At 40.7% G+C, this 24,229-nt stretch overlaps 1 protein-coding gene across 6 annotated transcripts in view; it reads right to left on the reverse strand.

Annotated features, from left to right (window-relative positions):
• The window catches only part of stxbp5a (syntaxin binding protein 5a (tomosyn)), a 111,344-nt gene that overhangs the window by 69,683 nt on the left and 17,432 nt on the right, over positions 1 to 24,229 (reverse strand). The window lies entirely within an intron of this gene.

Below are 24,229 nucleotides of genomic sequence, written 5' to 3' on the forward strand. Positions count from 1 at the left end.
AAGGTCATGACATCTGTTAGCCGGTTGCCTGCTTAGGAAGGAAAATATAATATCCAGTGTGACATTTTAATGGTCTTTCATCAGACCTTGAACATTTTCACCACATATGACAAGGAAAGAGCTTCACATTGCAGGGCTTCAGCCTTTCTGACTCCTGGCATGCCTGTGAATCACATTCCTTTATCGAAAATACTGTAATAATTCAACATCTCATTATGTGCCCTACAATTATACACCATAGGGTTTAGTGTTACCATGGAGTATTTTATTTTAAGACAATGTTCTTGAATAAAAGCACTTAATGAGCTAATTACCAAACTCTATATGTAATTCAGGTGTTCATAATGATTTGGAAATACTGACCCACTTAATGCAGTAATAGTAGTAGTAGTATGGAGTATATAGAGATATACTGTACAGATAGATAGATTGATAGATGGATAGAGTCAAATCAAAACAGGGCAACATTGGCATTGCTGCAGAAAACTAACAGGATTGAGTGGGAGAAAATGGAGGGGGGGTTCAGATATTCAAATACATAGAAAATGAATCAGCATAGAAGAGGTGGATATTACGTGAGCAGATGAGAAAATAATAGCATGGAGGGAGAGAGAGACAGCGATGATACAGTTAAAGAAGAGATAGACAACTCTGATAAAAGATGCAGAGGAGAGAGAAAACAGGCAGAGAGGGGCGGGGAGGATGGAGGCTGGAGAAAGAAGAGAGAGAGAGTGGAAGGAGAAGGGACTGACAGAGAAAAACAAGCTTCTCTTCCTACGGACAGTGAATGGGTGAGCTTTTTGATTATATCCATTAATTCTTCCAATGACTCAGGACTATGGTGGGGGTGGCAATTTTTCATACAAGGGGCACATAGAGGTGTTAAACACTATTGCTCATCATTAGGGTATGTGTGTACAATAAATTGCCTGCAGAGGCATCCAACTAAGACACAGTTTGAACCACGCATTGACTTATGAATACAGATTAATCAGATATTATAAGAGGATCTTTCATGCATCTATATAGGAAACACAGAAAACAGGGAGGAAGACAGAGAAAGAGGTATTCCTTTAATTAAGCAGGGAAAACAACCTCACATCTTGGTAGTGACAATGGTGGCAGCAGCAACAGCCAAACAAGCGCAGCCCACCTAAAAATCGAACTCAAACTCCAATAATCAAGTCCTCCTTTCTCCCACAGTGCAAACTGTGTCTTCAACCCCCAGACAGGCACCAATGTAATTTATTACGCTGTTATGCATATAATCATTCCTGAGGTGTGTTGTCACTATCCCAATGAATAAAGCCACCACATCGACAGAGCCAGCACCACACACCTTTTCTCCCAAGCCAAAAGCCTCTAACTCAGCCCGTGCATTATGTTTTTTCCTTTGGACTGAATACACAACAAGGCGTTTATAAGTAAACAAACACACAGTTTGCATCATTTGGTCCAATATATTAACCTCTATGCAGTGGCAACTATTTAATTTATAGTTATATTAGACCACAATGTGCTGTATTGTACTCAGTTTCCCTCCCTATGCAGTATTTCAGTGTGTTTCAGCTGACTGTTTTGGTTCTCTAAAGTTACCCCCAAAAAAACAGCACCAAATGGCAAACAGACAACGTTAGCGACTACCTGATGTCCACAATGGAGCATTTAAGCAGCTGAAGAGAGAGGTGCTTGATGGAGTCTTTAATGTTGTTCTGGATCTGCTGGATGTGTAAATAACAACTGTGATAACAAGTTAAATCGTGAATTCACAAGCATATATGTAGTCAGTGCTATAAATCACTGAAGAAGTTGTAAATGATATATTAAAGACTTAGATCTTTGGGAGAAAAATATATAAAAAGTCTGAGAGACTCATGGTCCTCAATCCAACCAGATTTATCAGAGAATGCTGACGGTCACTCTTAAATCACAACGGTGCACATGCTACTGTATCAGAGTAATACATCAGAGTGATACAGTAGCCTCTGTGCCCCCTGAAAAGCTGCCCCTCAACTCTCCAGGTGGATTAAGCTTTGCTCTCCCCCTCCTAGACATGCAATTAAAGGACTACAGCTCTGAGCCAGCGATGCCCTGACCAAGAGAAATCTACCAGCTCCACTGGATTTCAGCGAGTAAGCCCCCAGGAAGATTGAGCAGACCTAAACTATGACACCGGGATGATGCCAGCAAGTCAATGATGTATCTTCCCTTATATGACACCTGAGTCAGTAACCACTGTCATCTGGATAACTTAGCCTCAAAAGCTTGAAACTTCTAATGTTGCCCTGCCACCTTTTTGACCCTAAGTAAACCTTCAAAACCTTCTGTTCTGCCTCACTCCACTTTAGACCACCTGGCAATACCCTAAACAAACGCTGCATGGGCTGTATGGGAAGCAGAGTTGGACTGAAAGTTGTCAGTCCTCATCTCTCTTTTCACTTTTACATTGTAGGGACAGAGTTCAGTAAGTAATAAGGATAAGCCAACCTCTCGCTGCCAAATTTCAAATTCTACTATTGGACATTTATTAGAATATAGAATTTAAATTCTCCTCAAATGTACATACTGTACATCAACATCTCTGATGTTATCAGGTGCAATCAAAGAGGTAAGTTGCATCTAGAAATTTCTATAGTGTGAACAGTAAGAGAGCTTCAATAAACCCAAGGTGATCACTTGAAAGTAACAGTGTAAGTAGTCATTAGTATAGGATTTGAGAAACAGAAAAAGGGAAAAAGGAAGAAACATTATTGGAAAATTCCTAGAAAACTAAAGGAAACTCAATATTACTTAGCACCTGCTTTGTAGTGAAGCAAAATAAAAGGAAGAGGCACATATTTGCATTTTGTCTCCATTCAAAACTTTGTCCTCTGCTTTATCAAATACCCCATTAAAGATACCAGTTTCTCAATAAATCACAGCATGAAGTTGAATCCCTGAGGTTGTGCACACATGCAGTCCATGTCCGCTGCCACAGTAGCTGCATTCAAAACAAGTGCAACTTCACCAACTGTCAAACAGAGAGACCTTCCAGAGGAAGTTCAAAAAAAGAAAAGCGGCGATGCTGTTTGGAGGTCTCAGCAGTGGTGCCTCAAACAAAGTGAAATATGTAGAGTGACAGAAGGTCACTGCTGCACTGAACATTCAAAGTTTAGAGCTGCGTACACTGCAAGAAATTAAAAGCCAAAACAGTACTCTGACTGTAAGAGAGAGGCAAAAAAAGCTCATCAGCGCGCACCAAATCTCTGTCACAGCCAATGGATGAGGACAGAGGATCCCCAGTGCTCTCTCCACTTGACCTAGCATGGCCGTGATCCTCGAGGATACTGCCGTTGGCTAAACTGTCCCGGACTTGGAGAGAGACACTAGCGTCCATGTAGGTCACAATGTGCAACGAAGAGCAAGCTTAGATCAGCTAATTTAATGAGGATCATAATGTACGGTACGCCTTGGAGCTTTAATTATGCTGTATTTAATTGTTTCCAAACTCAGAAGGGGAAAGTGATGAGAGAGAACGCGGTGCCAAAACATAAGAAATAGTCTATCACCAAGTGTCATTTGAACTACTGACTGAACATGAACATAATCAATGGCAATTTGTTTCCATAAGCTGTGGAGAAATTGATGTGCAGTAAGTTAATAAATGCTCCCTTTTGAGAAAAGAGTTAACTAAACTTGGACAACCAAAATATAGTAATATTACTTTTAATAATCTAATCAAACTCAGATATTAGGTAATCAGACTGAGTAAGAATATCATGTTTGGGCATATTTCCCTTTTTCAATAAGCACTAAATATTCAAACTCATCCCATTTTCCCATAAATCTGTAGTTGTTTATGACAGTACAACCTCTGTACACAGTTTGTGTTGAGCAACCCTTTTTCTGTGTAACCGTCATACATGCAACAGTGCTTGTGTGGTGTTGATCAGGATGATTTGTGCCCGGCGACAGTACAATCCATCTAACTAAACTGAATTAATTGAAAATTCTTTCCTAATGTTGCCTGGCAACTACATCTTCCAGGGCCTCAGAAAGAAAGATTTAAAGCCCCCCTCCAGTGTATTTTGACATTTCTATGATATTTCACATTTTTCTGAGTCATTTCCTACAATGTTGATTACCCACATAGTTTGCCAAATATTTTGTGACAAATAGCTTAATTTTGTGCTCAACGAAGCAATTTGCAAAAATTGGGTTGGGACGTATGACTATAGTAATTCCATAAGTTCATTCTTCAAGCTTGCGCAGGCGCACTGTCATGCCTCATTAAAAAACTGTCACGCCTTGTTAAGTCAGAGCATCAAACCGATAAACATAGTTGTGAGCTAGCTAACCAATTTATCATGTAATTTACTTAGAACTTACAGTAGGTCTCTCTGTGTCTGATTGTTGGTTTGTCTTTCTAGTTCAGTTAGCTAAGTAAACTGAGTTGTAGTTAGCTAGGTGTAGTTTGCTAGCATCCCCCAAACCCCTGCGGTAAAGTAAGCGCACCATAAAACGTAGTGGGAGTTATTGTGTGCAGTGTGTGACAGGACCATCAACTGTATGATTGATAACAGCTGATACTCACACATTAATTTCTGTCATGGGTAAGTAATAGCTACTCCTGCCAGTAAAGTGTACTAAACGTCAAACAGTCTAGTGATGTTAACACAGCATATTGTTGAACACTCCAGCCGGTCAGTTTTTGGTTGTCATGGTAATGTATTACATCTGACTATTAACCACACCCCCATTCTCTGTTTGACAAAGAACGTTCACCAAAAATGGCAGTTAAAACTGGCTGGAGGAGGGCTTTAAGGTTTTGCTTTGTGAACGGCCCACATTGCCTTCTCTCTGTAGAGAGGCAGCCATCCCACAAGCACACTATCATGAAGCGCACAAACACTCTGGCACAGACGTGCGTGTTTCAAGTGAATGTTGTCACAATACTTATCATAAGAATGCAGCAGCCACAATAAGACACTTAATCCAATGGGAGAAGACTTAGCTTAAATATATAAAGAGGTGTGAAAGAATTTGGCAATGGACTGAATTTCACCACAACTTAATTTTAGTAGTAGTAGACTCCTGCTCTGTATTCCTCTCTTTCCATTTACATTTGTTGAATGAAGAGACACTAGTACTTGCAACAGAGTTTATACTTCACATTAGGAGGCTGGTAAGTACATGTAAACCACTAAATCCTTTAAAGAATGCAATAAGTGTGTTTCCACCCCTTTGGTTTTATCAAGCAGGAAAGTTAGTCCAAGTGCCTTAAACCTGCATTCTTTCTAATGCTGAGCAGCAACTCCATCGTCAACCGCTTATCCTGCATACAGGGTCGCGGGGGACTGGAGCCAATCCCAGCTTACATCGGGGCGGCTACACCCTGGACAGGTCGCCAGTCCATCACAGGGCCACACATAAACGACTTTGATAGCAGAAAAATAAAAAATAAAAATATTTATAACTAGTGCTGAAATAGATCTCAGACATGACAGCTACAGTTACTCACATAACCACTTCCTCTTAAGTGATTGTGCTTCTAAAATAAAAGCGCAAGAACTTCTTTTGCAGCAATGCTTCATGTCGAGTTTATTAAGAGCTTTTACTTTGAAGAGTTCTGAAGAACATTCAAAAGAGTCTCTGACGTGATTGACACACCTCTGAAAAAGCCGTTAGTAAACGTGTGATTGGATTCCCCTGAATTTTCTCAGGGAAATTAAAATAAGTGTCCATAGGTTTAGAAATGCGGATCAAACACCAGAATGCGCACACTGCGGCACATGCTTTGTGTGACCATGTGCAAAAGTGTCCTTCATTCAATTTGTTTAACAAGGGAGAAAAAAATATCCGCAATGAGATGGAGTTGATCTCACAACCAACCCATCGGGAGTCCCGCACATTACCGACTGAGGTAAACGTGCACATGATTTCATATGGTTTGACTTTACTCTGGCCCGCCATATAACGGCTTGGAAAAATTTGGCCCGATGCCAGACTTATTTCCCGACCCCTGATTTAGAAGTTTGTCACAAAATGACCCTACTTCTTACTTGATTGATTACCTCAGTAAACACTTTCCTAATGGCTTTATGGTCTCATTTGCTAGTTTCAAGGCTTCTTCCATACAGCATGATGTTCATTTTGTAAATTATGGTCCCATTTGGAGGAAAACAGATGATTAACCAGTGTATGCTTTAGGGCTTGGGATTGACAAGTCGATTCCACAACAACCTGTCAGGTACAGCAACTCCACCCTCTCATCCAAATATGATCACTTCTGGTTCCAAAAGACCAAGATGGCGACAGCTAATATGCCACACTTGAGGCTTCAAAACATTAGTCTACACAACTGAAAGGTGACATCATGGTGGCTTTGTCCACTTCTTATTAGGAGGATTTTTAAATGACAAATGCTTTATCAAACATGCAAAGGGTTTTGGCAACCCCGATGTTACACTATTCAGGACAACCTTCACCAGAATGTTTCTCACAAATGAGTAGTAGCCAATAGGAAGCTTTGAAAGAAGGAAGCAGTTAACATTGATCGAGTCAAACTGACTATCCAAGGTAATGTATAGAGAAGGTTTACAACATTTAAATAATAACTAATTATTTAACAATTGTTTACAGATGGTTTGTTAATTAATACTTAAAGTTTATGATTTTGCATTTGTTTTATGATAAACCACTGTATAATTTATTAATCATTTGCAAATGATTACCTCGCCATTAACTGATGACTTTAAATGAATAAAACATTATTATTTAGAGATAAGACCACTCCATCTTAACAGTAATACACTCTCTGTGCTATGCATTTGAATGCCCTTTGGGCTGCCCTCAATATTTGATGGTAATTCAATTTTTACGGTGGATGTAAGCTTCTGCATTTTTTTTGTAGACCTCTGGCACTGGGTAGCTATTTCCACTGTGTAAAAATGTTTCCTATAAAATACATGTTTCCTCTGGCGGTGTGTCTTTGCCTCGATTTCATGGCAGGGTGGGAAATAACATAACTTCAATATCTGTGGGTTGTTTTCACATCATTGGCTTTTGACATGGTATAACAACATTTACAAAATATTTCATGGGATTCAAGTTAGAAAGACAGTAGTAGACACAGATTTCTTATAATGAACATGGTCATTCTTTTTTATTGAACCTTGAACCAAGTGGACGGTGCATGAGCCTTTATGTTATTACCGTAAGTGAATGCATTTTACCCACTATATTTCACCTTGGGGAAAACATGTTAATACTCCTGGAAAATATCCTCATGTGCACAGGAAGAGTTTGATTTTATATTGTTATTCTGTTATGCAGTGTTTGTCTGGAACTAACATAGGAAGATGGGAATGAGATGTCACGTTATTGGTCACACTTTGATTGACAAGTGATATTGAACTGCTTACAAATCTTCCATCCAAGTCTTCTGAGAACTACAAATGCCAGTAAAATAAAATAAACCTTTAAAAAATGTGTTCCTTGATATCTCAGTTGCCATAGTCACATCCCCCCCCCCCAGTATTTCAACAAACATGACCTAAAGTTACTGCACAGTGCCTTAACTCCATCCACATGGGACAGGCTCAGTAGGAGATGTGTCACAGTTGCTGACAAGAGCATTCCTCATTCCTTTTTAAACCAAGCGAGGTCTCTATCTCGCCTCTCCCACCACACTGCGCCGACGCTAAAAGTGGACAGACAGCGATAGGAGCGAGACAAGAAGACAGGAAAAGAGAGGAAGACAGAGAGCGAATGCAGAAAAGTGGGTCAGCTTCATGTCTTGTCAAGTCAGATGAAAATTTCCCAAACTATTCTGGAAGTCAAAGTTGACTGATAATTCACTCTTAAACTGCTCCTCCTCTATTTATTATGTCAAAGCCACAGGCAGCTTACCTCACAAATAAAGGTGAGTCACTGGGCATCTGGCAAAGCAAAGTTGTCATAGAGGGAATTGGCTAGGTACAGTGGGAAACAGACTGCAGGTTTTATGAAACCATCTTATCCAGGAATAGAGTTGATCTTGATATGTGTAATTAAATAGGAATGAGCCTGTATGTCACCTGAGAGAAGGGTTTTCTTGCTGCTTTGTCATGCCTCTGTATATTTGTATGTCTGTGAGAGGAATAAATAGAAAAATGACGGAGAGGATGCAGGTTTAGATGAGAATAGAAAGCTCATGAAGAGTGAGAAAAAGGCAGAGGGTGGACAAGAAGAGAGGCAGAATGCGTTTTAACATGAGCCAGAGCAATGAAAAATTATAGACAAGATAAAGAAAGGGATTTGGAGAAGGGGAACTGGTGAAACGGAAGAGATATAACATGGGAAGAGACACTGAGAGGAAACAAAGAACAGAGAGGTGATTAATGGAGGATAAAAAGGAGAAGGAGGAAGGGAGAGGCACTGAGAGAAAGCACCAGAAAGAGCATGCCTGGGAGCACTGAGTTGCTATGACGTTGGGCCTGAAGTGACGTCAAAGCGAGCCACTCATACATCACTCTGCCAAGGAGGGAGGTGGAGCCACAGGGAACAGGCTGCTCTGCACTGGACCCAGAGACAGCAATGAGGCGATGGAAGTTGGGAGGGCAGAAAACAGAAGGAACAGAAAGGAGGCAATGCAAAAATAGTAATCAAAAAAAAAGAAAGATCGAGAGAAAAAGAAATGAGGAGAACAGGAGCAAGAATAAGAATGCCAACGCAACGATTAACCAAGGAAACAAAGCCGTAATAAGCTCGGTGAAACAGCAGTCTTGCAAAGACTCCCACCATAGCCACAAAGGACCCGGCTTAACTGCTTGTCCATGCATTACTCAGCTCCCATTTGATGATATCCCACAAATCATCCATAATGCTGCAGCCCACCTTAACCTCAACATGCCTGAACGCTCCCATGTCACCTATCTCCTGCACTCCATCCGGCCGCCTGCGGCTGTTTACCTTTACCAAATTTAAAGGCTGAGGGAGCTGCATCGCCATTCCTTCAGGCCATGATCCGGCCCTGCACTGTGGCCGGCACTCAGCTATTACCAGTCACTTAGCTCTACCTTCCTTAAGTCAGCCTTTTTTTCGCTCCACCCTGACGTAGCATATTTGATGACGTTATATTTGTACAATTCAAAGGGAAAGTAATGTTCTAAATGCTCTTTAATGTATCAGTTAATAAACAGATTATTGTTCTGATACATTCCATCTCCTGTAACCTCCTTACAATTTTTTCTTTTACCACAAAACATTCGTTTGGAGATGTACTACCTCAGATCAATAAGGCTCAATTTTTTCTGTCTTTACAGCACTGTAGAAATGAAAGCATATCCTGTGTGTCCACCAGGGACCTCTCTTTACAATGCTGACATGGTTTTCTTGGTTTAGATGAAAAAAAAAACATGCTCTGGACAGAGAGGGTCAGTGCAGGGCAATTTTTTTTTTCGCTGAGCAACACAACGGTTAGTGAAATTTGAAAACGTCTCAACCTGAGGTTAAATGTGCTTTACAACAGCAGGAATAAGAGCTAGCATCCTACTAAGCTGCTGGTGCACGCTGCAAGCTTGAAAAGTTCTCTGGACAAAGGTCTTCACCCTTTCACTTTACCACATTGTAGCTCTAAAGAGACCCTAAGACTTCTTTGTGTTCATTTGTTTTCCATTCAACTCCATGTGCCAGAGCATTCGACTAGCACCAAATACATCAATGACAGAGAGCACGAGGAAGCTTTGAGATTCCTGCTCCCTCATGAATATCAGAGCATTGTCATGCAATCCTCCTGAAATGCAAGCAAATAACACAGTAACGCAATCCGCAGGCGCCAACACGGCTCCACACACCAAGAAAAATCTGGAGCTGAGCAAACTGGTGATTTATTTGTTTAACACAGTCCTTGTATAAATAATCTCCCTTGACACATTTGATTTATTATGCAGGCAAACAATTAAACTGCGATGGGGCCGCTGAGTGTTTGTCGCTGCCTCAGCTTCCACACATTCGCCTTGGAATGCATTACAATGCACACACAGACATACACATGCATCTGTTCCAGCCCTGCCCCTAAGATTCATCTAGATGACATTCTTGACAATGGCCATTTGCTGAGGTGCACAGTTCAACTTTGCAGTAATCCAAATTCTAGTGAAAAATGAGGCCCATTCCTTGGGTTTGCAGGTAGACAGCTGATTAGGGGCAGAGATGCCCCAAAATAAGGATGGCACTGGCAGGTTCCATGTGTTTACAAAACATTACCAACAGGCGCATGTGTGATCTAACTGACATTGTACAGATAACATTTAACTTGAATACCGATTTGAATTTGTTGTCAAGAAATTACAACTAGCTACCATCTTCTTGAGCTCATACGGCTAAGCACAATGCTGAAACACAGGGCCACTTGTACTAGAATCACAGCTCTATTAAGAAATATTGTCTATGAATTAGTCTGGGCCTAAGCCAACACAGGCGAGGCAGGCACAGTGGTGATACATAGTAAAAATTGTAACCCCCCTATGCTGTAGGGATAATGTGGATTGTTGGTTTCTGGAGAATGTCCAGTTCTGCCCAGTAGTAGGGTGTTAATAACCCCGGACATCATCTAATGTTAGCAGGACAACTCAGAACTGTGCCAATGTACGGCCACTGCGAGGCAAATGTTTGAAAAGATATGAGACAGAGGAGGGAGAAGGAACAGAATAAAAGCGTGGAAAGAGGTTTGGAAATTCAGTTGCTGTAGGGATTGAGGCGGGAAAGAGGGAGGTAGGGTGGGAGCGAGGATGAGATAGAAGGGAAGCGGGAGGGACTAAAGGGGTAACCTATGAGGGAACAAATGTTGAGTCAGCAGAACAGCTTGTGGCCAAACCCTCCAATGAAAAGGCATGCATAGCATAGGAGAGAAAATGAGAAACGTCAAGAGAAAAGAGAGGAAGAGGTGAAATAGAATGGAATAGGATGAGGGAAGAGAAAGGGGTGCGACAGAAGCAAGATTAAGTGAGTGAACTCACCAGAGAGGGAGAGGTACTGTATGAATGGAAAAGAGAAATACAAGATTATACAGTTTGTAGGACAAATCTGGACATTCCTCTACCCTGATCATCGCACAGATGTGTGATTTTTAGCTATGCTACTGTTAATCTGTTTAATAGTCTCATTTACATGACAGACAGATGATGTGACAGACAGCAGCTTAACAGAAATCACAAGTTGTGCTGTTGTGATAGCAATGCAAAGCCAGTTAAAGGATTATGTTCCAACAGGCAGTAGAGCTAAACACAACAGGGAGGCATAACAATGTCTCCGCAAGGGGCTGCAATTTCTGCTTAAAAGGTGACTTTAGTATTGTTGTGGCCTGTTCTGAACTGATTCAGAAGAGAAGAAGTAAGATGTCATACATTTAGAATTAGCAATGTATGTGTTTTTCACTGGAAACAACTCTAGTGGAGACAATCAAACACCAAATTGAAGTAAATTACCTGTTTGGATGTGGGTAAGAACAATTTACACCAGTTTAGTGTGTTGTTCATTGTTAGCCTAAATATAACCATATACCATATCCATGACGTAAAATCTGAGCTGAATTCAGTCTGTTTCAAAGTAATATACAGTACTGTGCAAATGTTTTAGAAGAAAAATCTAAATCACATAAACATTTGGTGTGACCACCCTTTGCCTTCAAAACAGCATCAATTCTTATAGGTACACTTGCACAAAGTCAGGGATTTTGTGGCCATATTTTCAGGTGTATCATTAAACAATTATACCAAACAGGTGTTAATTATCACCAATTCAATATTTAGGTTGAAACACAATCATAAACTGAAACAGCAACAGCCGTTAAGGCAGACAGGGGTTTCCAGATGTGCTGTCAAAGCTCTTTTGAAGAAGCAGCAAGAATCGGCCAACGCTGAGGACCATAGACACAGTGGTCAACCAAAGAACCTCACTGCAGCAGATGAAAGACACATCATGCTTACTTCCCTTTGCAAGCAGTGCCATCAGCTCAGAACTGGCAGAAAACAGTGGGACCCTAGTACACCATTTACTGTCCAAAAGAAATTTGGTCAGAAGTGGCCTTCAGAAGGACTGTGAGTAGTTCTCCAAGATGTTTGGTCAAACTTACCTGCTGAGTTCTTCCAAAAACATATACCTAGAAGAATTGATGCTGTTTTGAAGGCAAAGGGTGGTGACACCAAATATTGATTGAATTTAGACTTTTATTCTGTTCATTCATTTTGCAATTTGTTAACTGATATTTAAAATCTATTAACATTTCTACTTTTTGAAAGCAATCTTACTTCACACCATTTTTTCCACACCTATCTGAAACTTTTGCACAGTACTGTGTAAATTTATTATATTTATTAAAATCAAAAGCTTTCCTTCATGGTTTGAAAAAGTAAAACTAGGTTCAGTTATTTTAAAGTAACAAAGAGAAAATCTTTATATGTGAAGCAGCAACAGCAGAAAAGGTTCGGTTTGCGTCAGCAGTAACAGCCAAACATATTGGTACTGTGCTGGAAAGCATCACAGGTATCATCTATCATGTAGCAAAGGAGAGTCAGTTGGTTCAATACGTCTCCTCTGGAGCCACATGTTCACCCGCTGGCCTTAGATTAAATCCCACCTGAACTACTTTCCCTGCTTTCCGTCTTCCTCTACTGTCCACTGTTCATCATCCATCATGAATAAGAACTGAGAAGTCAAAGGAAAAGTGAGTCAGGACTAAATGTCCCCTGTGAGTCTTACTGATAGCTCTGACTCTGTAACTACAGTATAATTAGTAAGGAGGTATGTCCTATGTTTAGCTGTTTAATGTTAAACCTGCATTAACTTTTTTTTGGCAACTTGGGGGTGGAGGAAACAAGACAAAAGTTAAATAAGCAAAAAGTGGCTTTACACTAGAGGTGCTCCGATCAGAATTTTTTGGGCCGATTACCGATTGCTGAAAGCAGCATCGGCCAATACCGATCCCAGATCACTGGGTCTATTTGGAGCCTTTTTATTTATCATGTAGCATTATACAGTATACTGTATATTTATTTAATTGGTCCTAAAAACAATGTATTAAGTGTTAAAGTTAACAGATGATAAAGTATCATGAAATGACAACTGTTTATTTTATTGCCAGGAAACATGGGCAACAAATTCCACTTAATCTGTGTTAGAGACTTAAACCATAGCCTGGTTACTGTGAACATCTAATAGCTTGACAAATATAGCTTTACTGTGGAATAACTACAAAAACAGAACAAACAGCATCTTTATTAATTTACTACAACCATAAAAACTGCAACCAAAAAGGCTGTAGCCAAAATAGTTAGGAGATAAAGGAGCACAGGCATCCTGAGTCGATGATAAACTCTGAAGTAGCTGCTTTTTGTTCTGGAAAGCTCAGGCAGATTCTGTGGGTTTTAGGGGGGAGAGAGAGGAGCAGAGAGAAGGGCTACAGAGAGGAGTCATAACTGCCTTCAATGAGATTTGAAAATAAGGAAAATTTAAATAAATAAAAATAGGCTACAATGTAAATTCCATATTATAAAGTCAGTTGTTAATATTACATAGGCTACTATATTCATTCTAATTTCATATGGTTTGCCATTAGTAGGCTATAGGCCTTATATCATATCAGTGGATTGTTTTCATTTTTAATCCTTGTGCAGGAAGCACAGTCTACATATCTTACATGCTGCCACCGACTTTACCAGAGGGAGAGTAGCAAACAAGGTTTTTATTTGATTTACGGGGAAACATTTAACGGGTGGATACCGGGTGAGAACAGAAAAATACGGGAGAATCTCGGGGAAAACGGGAAAGTTGACATGAGAGTAGTAGAGAGAGGAGTGGGGTAATGTGAGGCTACATCCACACTGCTACTTTTTTAAAACAGTTTTATAACGAAACCGATCTTCTCCGTCCACAGCAGCGTTTCAGCTACGTTATCAGAGTTGATCTCTGTCTATATTAGAATGACTGAAAACACACATCTAGTGGCCGTTCAGGTAGCTACACTGGGCATGCGCGTGCCAGTGTAAACATGAAGCAGATGGTCTACTCCCCAGTAGCAGACGATTTAGCGAAAGAAGAAAGTAATACAGACCAAGAACCACACCAGGCTTTTTTCTTTTTTTTTGCATTGACCGACAACGAAGTGGAACTGTTACTGAAAGTAACACGGGAGTACCAGAGACGGCGGCGGAAAACAGACTTGGAGTTGTCGCAAAGTAAATACAGCGACATGCACAGTAGGCTATAGGCTTAACTGTTCAGTGTTATTTACACAGCACTTATATTTTAATAAAAATACCAAAACTAAAACTCTGTAAAGCATCGTGTTTTTGCTTTGCATGACTGATGAGACCGACTCACAAAGCCAAATGTGAGAGTGTGTCATCGTTTTATAAAGTCCTCTGTTTTGTCCACCGGGTCAGCAGCGTTTTCAAACAAACATCTTCTGATTCACCGTTTTAATCTGGACGGGAGGCGGAAACGTAGCAAAAGGACTCCGTTTTTGTAAGGAGAACAGAGAGAGAGGCAGTCAGCTGATTGGCACCGCTCTTTGCATCAGGAAACTCACAGTGAAGGATCAGTCTCGCTCTGCCTGATGCGCTGTGTCTGTTAAACTCCGGTTGCGGGTGGCGTGTGTGAGTGAGATGAGCACAGCTGCGACACATGATCGCTCCTGCATGTTGCTCCACTTGTCTGATTGCTGCTCAACTCTAATTGTAAATGATTATGTGGGCGCGTTAATCCCTTCTGTCTGAGAAGGACTTTGGTGCTAGCTAGCTTAGAAAACCGCTCACACAGCCTAGTGAAACCATTTTAGCTGCCGTTGAAAATTTGTCTGGCGAGTATTGCATCATCTGATCGGCTTTTCTTATCGGCCTTTTTAGCGACCACCGATCAAACTACTTAAAGCCATTATCGGCCGATTATGATCGGTGACCGATCGATCGGAGCACCCTTACTTAACAAACATCCAGCTTATGCAGAGCAACATCAGCATTAGTTTGGACTCCTGTTTCTGGCCACTTGACAACTGTAAGTCCAGCATTCACTCTCTGTTTAGATCTGTTTAGGTCTTAGGTTTAGCTCCTGAGAAAAATATCTCTTTAGCTGCTGACTGCTCCACTATGTTCACCAGTTAGTCTGTAACTTTGTCTGCGTGCCCTTTTGGTGGTAGGCAGGTGGCGTACAGTCAGTTTCTAAAGCATTTTCTTTGAAAACCACCTGCTGCTACTGAAAAATGACACTGATGACAGCAGTAAGACTGAATCAAAATAGTAAACGTGTGGGCCATAAAACCAAAACAAAGAGCTGAAAGATGCTAAAATGTTTCGTAGATGAAATCATTGACTATGGCAGCTTTCAACTTCATTTCTGCGTAAAGATAATCAAGAAATTACTTATTGTATCACATTATGTGATTGTTCTCAAGATTAGAGCATGGAATTAGTAATATTGGTGGTTATATTTTTTAAGAACTCATCTAATGCCCTCTTTATACAATTACTCACTTTGCTGCACCCTGACTTCAAATACTTTGCAACAATAACTCCATGTACTTCATTAATAAAACAATTAACTACTTTCAGAATATTAACACTTAAATGAAAAGGCTTCTAGGTTTATTTTCTTTTTAAAAAGGCTTTCCATCTGTGTATATACTCCTAATTTCTTATGTAACATGTGAAATCTACGCCAGGTCTCCAAAGGGATTGGTCACTCCTATTTCACGCCCACTGTTGTCATTGGATTGCACATATTGAACATGCTCACTATGAAAACAGATCCATAAACAGATAGTCTAAACAGTGGTGTATCTATTGCCAGCAGGACCAGGAAGAGGAGCATATACAAAACTCAGACATCTGATCAATTGTAAATTGATGTGTAAACGTAATGTTTTAATATGATACCTGCCCGTTATTGGATGATGGGGAGAGTGAAGAGGGCGGATACAAATGAAAAGCTTGTATTACAAATGTAAAATCTAAACATAATATTTGTGTGTGACTTGCAAAGGCTTTCATCCTCCATCCAATTACGATGAATGTCTGCCTAACACGACTGAGAGATGTAAGGACTGAGACAAAAGACACCGTAAGTCTGAGGGGAAGAAAAAAAAAAGGGAGAGAAAACAAGTATAACAGTTTTAAGACAAAACCCAATTGGACATTTATAATGACAAGGGGGAGAAACATGGTTTGGCTATATACTGAGAGAAAAAGAAGGAAAGAGAGATGGAGAGGAAGACAAAGCAACTGCAGGACTTAATGTCTGTGACTGGGTTTCCTCCTGTTTATGAATAATGGATGTGGCGAATGGGAGCCAGCATATGCATTTAGATGGCTTTATGTATTACCCTCTCAAAGTGGTAGGGAGGAAAATGTTTGATTAGAATGTAACTTAATGCCAAATTAACCTTTAACACATTCACACTGTGAGATCATGAGTCTTTGTTTTAATACAAGTGCCAAAGGTAATAAATGCATCCACACTGAGGAGCTTTCTCATCAAACACTTCCGTTAATCTAATCTTAATTAGAACAGTGCCAGGTACTGTACTGTACTATACTGCACTGTACACCAGCAGGTGTAGGTAGTTAGAAGTATAAACATGAATGTTAAATCATTTACAAAGCTGAACACATCTTACAACCCAACACAGCCATTAAGCCTGTTCCTGGAGCCATCCTCACCATATTCCCAACACTATCTCAAAGCAATCAAAGTGTACTGCACTGTGTGTGTGTGCTGCTCTTTTGTTCCCTCCTCCCTTCCCTCTCCTGACACAAGCGCGCACACACACATACACCCTCTGGCACTGATATCAAACAAATCTTTTCAAAGGTAGGACCATGGGAGATTAGCCACCGTTGGCCTCTAATATGTTTCAGTGTGCCAACCAATGCAGAGCCAGGCCCTACTTTCAAGGACAGGTGCCTGTAAGCTGCCAGCACAGCAAGAGTCAGTATATTGCCAGCCGTGCAGTAACACTTGACTGACTGTATACTCACACCTCAGAAGCTGGGGGGGGGTGTAAGAGAAATCGACTGTTAAATGAAAAGAAATCGTTGCATAGAAATGCCACAAGAGGGAGAGGGAAAGATGGACTGTGTGTCTCTAGAACCCGTCAGGGCGTAATCAGGAATGGATTTGTGGCGTCGAAGTTACTCAAACACAAATAGTTAGGGAGATCAAATGAAAAGTAACCTTGAGGCAGACTCACCTAGAAGAGGAAAACATAAAAAATATACCAGATTGCTTATTTCTATATGCATATTCTTAATGAAATGAAAGATCAAGTGACACACACATCACATTTATACTGAGATTCCCATACACCCCTTCAACACCAGCATCGATAGATTTGTCCAGACTGATGGATTCTGTTGTGTCCGCTTTAGGACTAATTAGACACACCGTTGTTACATTGTATGGTTGTCACTTTGCTAGTAGTATACTGCAGAAGGGCATCTTGCCAAAAGTGTCATGCAGCATATAAAATATTAATCGTAGTGCTGTCCTCTACTGTTTGATTAATGCGAGACAGAAGGCCAAGTATCTCCAGCACTGAACTGCAGGCGTCCAGTGAACTAGCATGCACATACACACACACAGATTAACTGCTGTGTTGCAGTTTGTGAAGCATCTGCATTTTCTCTCTGCCCTGATCTCTGACACACACATGTACCCAGGGGCAGCGGGGTGGCACAGTCAGTAAGGAAGATGTCCTTCAACTTGAGGACAAAGGTTCAAGCCCCTGTGTTGGTGACCATCTGCCCTGCTGAAGTGTCCTCGAGCAAGATGCTAAATCCCTAACTGTTGCTATTCTGCAAACTTCTACAGTTTTTACATGTCCGACATTTTTAAACCAATAAACAGGCAGTGCAGGAGAGAATAATGTACAAAACAGGACACGTAATGTACATTTTGCTCTAAGCATGGCACTAGACTCGGGGTTAAGGGGTCAATAAAATCAGAATGCTTTCTTCCCTTAGGAGCGTGAAGCTAAAAGCTAAAACTTTCATCGTCTACATAGCAGTGAGGGTCCGCATAACATATTTCATCAGGCCCATCACAGACATGGGCATATATTTCTTAAAGATTTCCACAAACAGAGCAACATTTAATTCTTAGAGCGTTGTGAGCATGTCTACCTACACAGACACCCAGTGTAGTATACACAGAACCGTGAGCACGTCTGTTGTCCACCCTTCTGTTCTTGTTCATGTTGGAGTATACCAGAGCCTTTATTCTGCTCCAAAAATGTCTTTTGAATTTGACATTATTTTTGTACAAGTAGAAATTTTGGCCTGATGGTGACACAAAAGGAAAATTTAAGGGGTCTTGAAAAACAAATATTAATCATGCTCCATCGACCTTGAACATCTACAACAAATTTCATGAAAATGAGGCCACTTCTTTTTGAAGTGAACTTGTCATGCAAGATCGATGGGGATTTTTTTGACCTGCCCATGGCACAAGACTAAAGGTCACAAAAATCATTAGAAATCATTGTTCGAGTATCATGAAAATCTAAACCAGATTTGATATCAGTCTTATATTTGCCCTGAACCTGTTGACTAGAGCTCATTTACTGAAATAATTAAGTGTTTAATCGATTGGTCAATTGACAGAAAATTTATCAGCAACTATTTTGATAACTGAATAATCATTCAAGGGATTTTACAAGACAAAACGTCAAACATTGGGTTGTTTTGGCTTCTCAGTTGAGAGGAATTGCTGCTTTTCTTTATCCTGTGATGTTAGCTAAATATCTGTAGGTTTTCTGACTGTTCAGTCAAAACAAGTAATTTGATGACCACCTAGACCGATTAATCAACATAATAATTGCATAAAGGTCGAAGAAACAGACTTTCAGATTTTTCTACTTTTCGGTCACACCAATAACTCACCAAAATACCTCCAGTAAATGTATTAAAATCCTGACCTGGACAAGTGGCTTAATGCAGGTGATGAATTAGATTGGATTAAGTAATTCGGGACTCCAAAGTGAGACATTCTCTCTGAATGACAGGATTAATAAGATGAACACACAGACAAACACACCATGCACTTAATTAAATAACAGCACTTTGATGACTCACACCTCCATCTGTGCAATATAAAAATGCGCGCCTATGACACAAGCGCACATATACCACAGTACGTGTCACATATTGTGTGCTACCTTATTTCTGTAGTGTAGGGATTATAACAAACAGGTTAAGAGAAAAGAGAGAAGACAGGGAAGAGACAGACACACATAATCTCATCACACACCATATACAGGCCTTCGGAGGGAGGGGTCTAGAGTGAGTGCATTCTGCAACAAAGGCGGTTACATAAGTCAAGAGGATTGTCCCTGCTTGTGAATGTGTGTGTTCATAGACATGTGTCGTGCAGTGTGGAGGGCACATAGGCCGGCATGTATTCTGTTTCATCGCTGTGTGCCAGGCAAAGTGCCTATAGTGTGTGGACGGGGAAAAAAGAGTGAAGGAGTGCGAGCACGAAAAAGAAAGAGCGTCTCCCTCGCTCTGCTACTAATCCCCCCTGTCGCCCCGCCGCCTCTCTCGCGTGTACCATCTCTGTCATTTTTATCTCTACCGCCTCTCGGTCTGATCCCCCCCTCTTATTTCATCGCTCTTCCAGGAGGAATGCTAGGTAGCCCGACCATGACGACTGATATTCAGCACACACATACACATGCATGCACACAAAGATCATATTGTAACTACAGTTTGTGAGCTATGCATATGCAAGCCTGGCAATATGGTGACACCTAAGTGCTGGCACCTCACTGATACTGTTCTATGAAACCAACAGATAATGACGGTGTGAGTGTGTGTGTGCATCTGAGTATATAGATGTGTGTATACAGATTATCTGCAGCATGTTCATCATATGTCATGTCCTTTCTTTCCAGACATTATACATCACAGCATCCCCCAACAGGGTAGTTGACATTTCAATGGTTTTACTTCTCCATCTCTGCCTAACAGTGCACAGGAGGGATGATTCAAGTCAAATGTCTTTTATAAGGTGCATTTAAAAAATAATGGAATTCATCAAAGTGCTGCTATGAAAGATATCAAATAACAAGCAAGTGATGATGTACACAGCTTCTCTAAAACTGTGTATTCAGTTGTATTGTAGAGCACTATTCTGTAATGGTTTCTTAATGTTTTGCCCCCATATATGCACAATAAACGAGCTGGACAATTACTAAAAACACCATTTATTATAATAATACACAATCAGAAAAGTACTAACTCAAAATATATCAAAGGACTGAGTCAACACATGAACAACTGAATTAATCATTTCAACAAAGCAGAACGTTTTAATAGAGCACTCCACCCATTTAGCATTGTAATAACATTGTCATGCTCATGATCAACAGTTTAAAAAATATTAACATTGATGCAGCGGAACCAGAGATACTGATGTTTTTTTTCACACATTCTTCTTCCTTGTCAAAAACAAGCGCCTACATTACCCACAATGCAACTTGTATGACCAACAGTTCGGTCAGTGATGTGGGTGTGTTATGCTTGTTGCAGCTAATATAGCCTTGAGCGGCTAGCCTCTAACAAAGATGAGGAGCGGGCTTCTTCTTTCTAGCTCTAGCTCCCCAGCCTATTTCATCTTCAAACTTCGTAGTCTTCAGCCCCAACCGATGCCAACTCAAATGACATTATTTGAGGCAATTTATGAAATTCCCCAAAGCTTCCCTGGAGCCACAAAAGGCCTTTTTTTACATGCAGTAGTACTCTCAAAAACCTGTAAACAGACTTTGAAGCATAAAATCAGTTCCCCCTTTAAAGTATATGTAACATTTCTGCATTAAGATGTCTAAAAGTGACTAGACCAATGTTATATATTGTTTGTGTACTTACAGTATCCCAAATGTTTCTAACAATGTTCAAACCCAGAGATATCAAAATTTTATTCTAGCTAAAGGTGCATTTCCTTTGGTCACCTTGTCAATGGCGTCATATTGCAGGGCTATTGTATTGCAGTGCACATCGCAAACGTTTTATTAGTAGGCTACTAGTACTTTTAATACAAGTTATTTGCTTATGATGCTTATACATTTCAACGGTACTGGCATTATTCACAAACTGCATATACTGACATTTATTTTGTGAATACATTTTACTGATGCAATATATGTACAAGTTCGTGCTGCGTTTGATCATCTCTCATTCTTTGCAGAGTTGCATCACATAGTTAATATGCTTTTAGGTAAGACATTCTGCTCTTAAATTATCATTCATTACCAAGCTGCAGTAAAACATGCAATGGCTTTAATTGTATGTGAAAAAAAAGCCAATCATGTGGCAGTTGATCCTGGTTTCGGGCTCTCTAGTCATACTGTATTCTAAAATGAGAGCACACAGTTATCCAAGATTACTACTTTCAAGTTGAACTAATCTATTTGCCCTCTGCATTCAAAGAACTAAGACAGATGAGGATTAAAAGATCGTTCTGTGACCTGGCTAACGCTACATTATCCGGGATTAATTAAAGCTTCAACACATATTTTTCTACATGTTCTTTAAGTGTCAAGATAATGGAGTATCATGTTTCTGTAGTTCTTTCCTATTGTTGTTGATATGCAGTAAAAATGTTATCAACAGATCAGATGAAATGAATGCAAATGATAATTAGAAAAAAAGGGATTTCAGAGTTAATCAACGTATGTATAACAGGACCAAGATGGAAGATATTTTTACAAACAATGTTAGAACGAAATGTGAACCGACATTGATCTTATCAAATGTTTTGATAACATGCGCTTTTTTTTGGCCATTCTATTTTGGACAATTCCTGGTTATTTTAAGCTTTGGCCAAGCATCAAATTAATTTTTCAGAGATGCACAGGAGCCATGAAAGCATTAATAGAAAGACCTCTGGGAATCTGAGCCCACAGGTTTTATTCAAAATGATTCAGGGAGTGTGTCTGAGCCCCAAAGCTGTCGTATCTGATCAGCGTCCAAATCACTGTTAGCAAACAAAACGATGTACTAACACAAATGGAAACAGACGCTCACATACCAATGTACTCATATGCTGACAGAGTTCTTACACACACACACACACACACACACACACACGTACAACTGCATACATCTGTGTCTTACCTGGTTCTTCTACACACACTGGAGCTCAAGCTTCTTCATGTATAAAGAACATACACGTTATGTACAAACACCTATGAACACAATTCCAATAGACACACACACAAATACACTGCACACACACGCAGAACACAGCCTGCTACAATGGCCGTAGCCATTAAAAATGCATGGCAATGCAGCAACAGTTTCTAAAAATGAGCACCAGGGCCAGCTGCGGATCGGTACGCTGAGAACTGCCTACCGAATGAGAGACGGAATGGGAAATCTCTCTCACAATGTCACTTTAGTATTATAAAATACAAAACACTCTATATACTCTATAGTGGATAAAGTACACCATAGAGCTAATCACATTAAAAGCAGTCCTTGTTATATTGTGTGTGATTTAACGGTCAATGGAAGGGTTAACAGCGTGTGGGCTGGAGTGGGGGGGTGGGGGGTGGGGGGGGGGTTGGTTTTAGCGGCCATGTTTTTACTATTTGAAGTAACTTAGCTTGTTTCTTATTTCATCGTTTTAATAATACTTCATTCTCCATATTAGGTGTCACTCACTTATTGAATCTGCCTCCTTAAGTTCTCTTCACACTCACAGACCTAACGTACCTCTGCTGCAAACACATCAGTGTGCCCCGCTTCTTTCCGTCTCTCTCTCCCTGTAGGCTATGTCTGCTCCGGTGATTTCCTCCATCAGTAGTAAGCTATGTTGTATAGAGCCGCCAAAACAAAAAACAGAACTCGTCTTCTGGACTTTTCCACACGTGATTCCGTTCACAACAGCAGCTGAGCTGCATGTTGAGGAGGCGTGTTGACGACGTAGCCTTTCAAAACAAAACCAACGTGGTAGCTAATGAATGACATCTGACTGGTGTGTTCACTGTCGCTTTACTTGGTCTGCGTATGTAAAATATCCACCATGTCGTGACTTGTAACGAAATAACTCTTTGTTTCTCTGATAAATGCTACAATGTGTCGCCCAACTTGGGCGGACCGCTGGAGTAAAGTCTATGTGTGGGAAACACTGAACTGTTGTGTTTTCGACACCTCCATGTTGTTAGTGAGTTGGTGAGTAGACCGCTGCGTGCAGACGCAGAGGGAGGGGCGGGGCTACGCAATAAGGTAGAGAGAGAGGAGCAAACGCTGGCAGGACTTTACACAAACATATTTATTAACTCAACATCAAACTATATTGGTATAAACGGTATTGTCTAATTTTATATCTCTTTTGAAATTATATCGCTGTACCTCATTATACCGATATACCGCCCAGCCCTAGTCTGTGGCAGTGCCAGCGAGGGTTAATGCACTCACTGTTGCAATCATCGACACCCGCATCTAATGTGAAAGCAAAAGCCTTGCCAGGCACAAGACAGGAAGAGAAATCACACCAATAGACCCCAATCAAGGCTTAATGGGGGCCTAGTGGCACGGCTAGCTGAGACCTCTCGCACTGCCTGTTCATCATTCACTCCCGCTGCTGTCCGGGAGATGACAAGGGCTTCTGGCTTATCAAACAAATTAGCTGCTTCATCAGTGAAATGTAAGTGGTGATGCACAAGCTGCAAGGTTGTCCTTTCCTTCACACACTGTTCTTGTTATGAATCAAAGAAGTAAGAAGGAATAAGAGAGGATGCTCTGTGTATGGTTTAGTGGAGACGGGGGGGATCTGCAGTGCTCCGTGTGCTGGGTGAGAAATAGTGGGCGTGTCCCGTCTCCTAGGGGTCTGACATTTCATCCTGCTCATGCAGCGGGCAAACAAGCAACATGTGGTGGCTTCTGCTTCGTCAGCAGTCTGATTCCAGGTGGGGTGAGGAGCCAGTTGTTTTCCTTCCAATCTCTGCAAGCCCTACCCACACAACACCGGGATTGTGAGTCACAGAGCTGAATGTCTGCGACCACTTTGGCTCCACTCTGTATGCAGACACTCCCACAAGTACACTCTATCTCCTTCTAATTTCTCTTCCTCCTCTTCACTTTTCTAAACTTAGATGCAACTTCGTCAGTCTGCAGTGATTTCATGCCTCCACTCTTCCTGTTGCTTTCCCTCCTGTCTCCTGTAGCTGCAGGGATTCAGGCCTAGTTGTGCTGCACTGAATGACAAACCAAGGACA

The sequence above is a fragment of the Micropterus dolomieu genome, linkage group LG10 (genome assembly GCF_021292245.1).
Source record: "Micropterus dolomieu isolate WLL.071019.BEF.003 ecotype Adirondacks linkage group LG10, ASM2129224v1, whole genome shotgun sequence".
In the NCBI taxonomy this organism is placed as follows: domain Eukaryota; kingdom Metazoa; phylum Chordata; class Actinopteri; order Centrarchiformes; family Centrarchidae; genus Micropterus; species Micropterus dolomieu.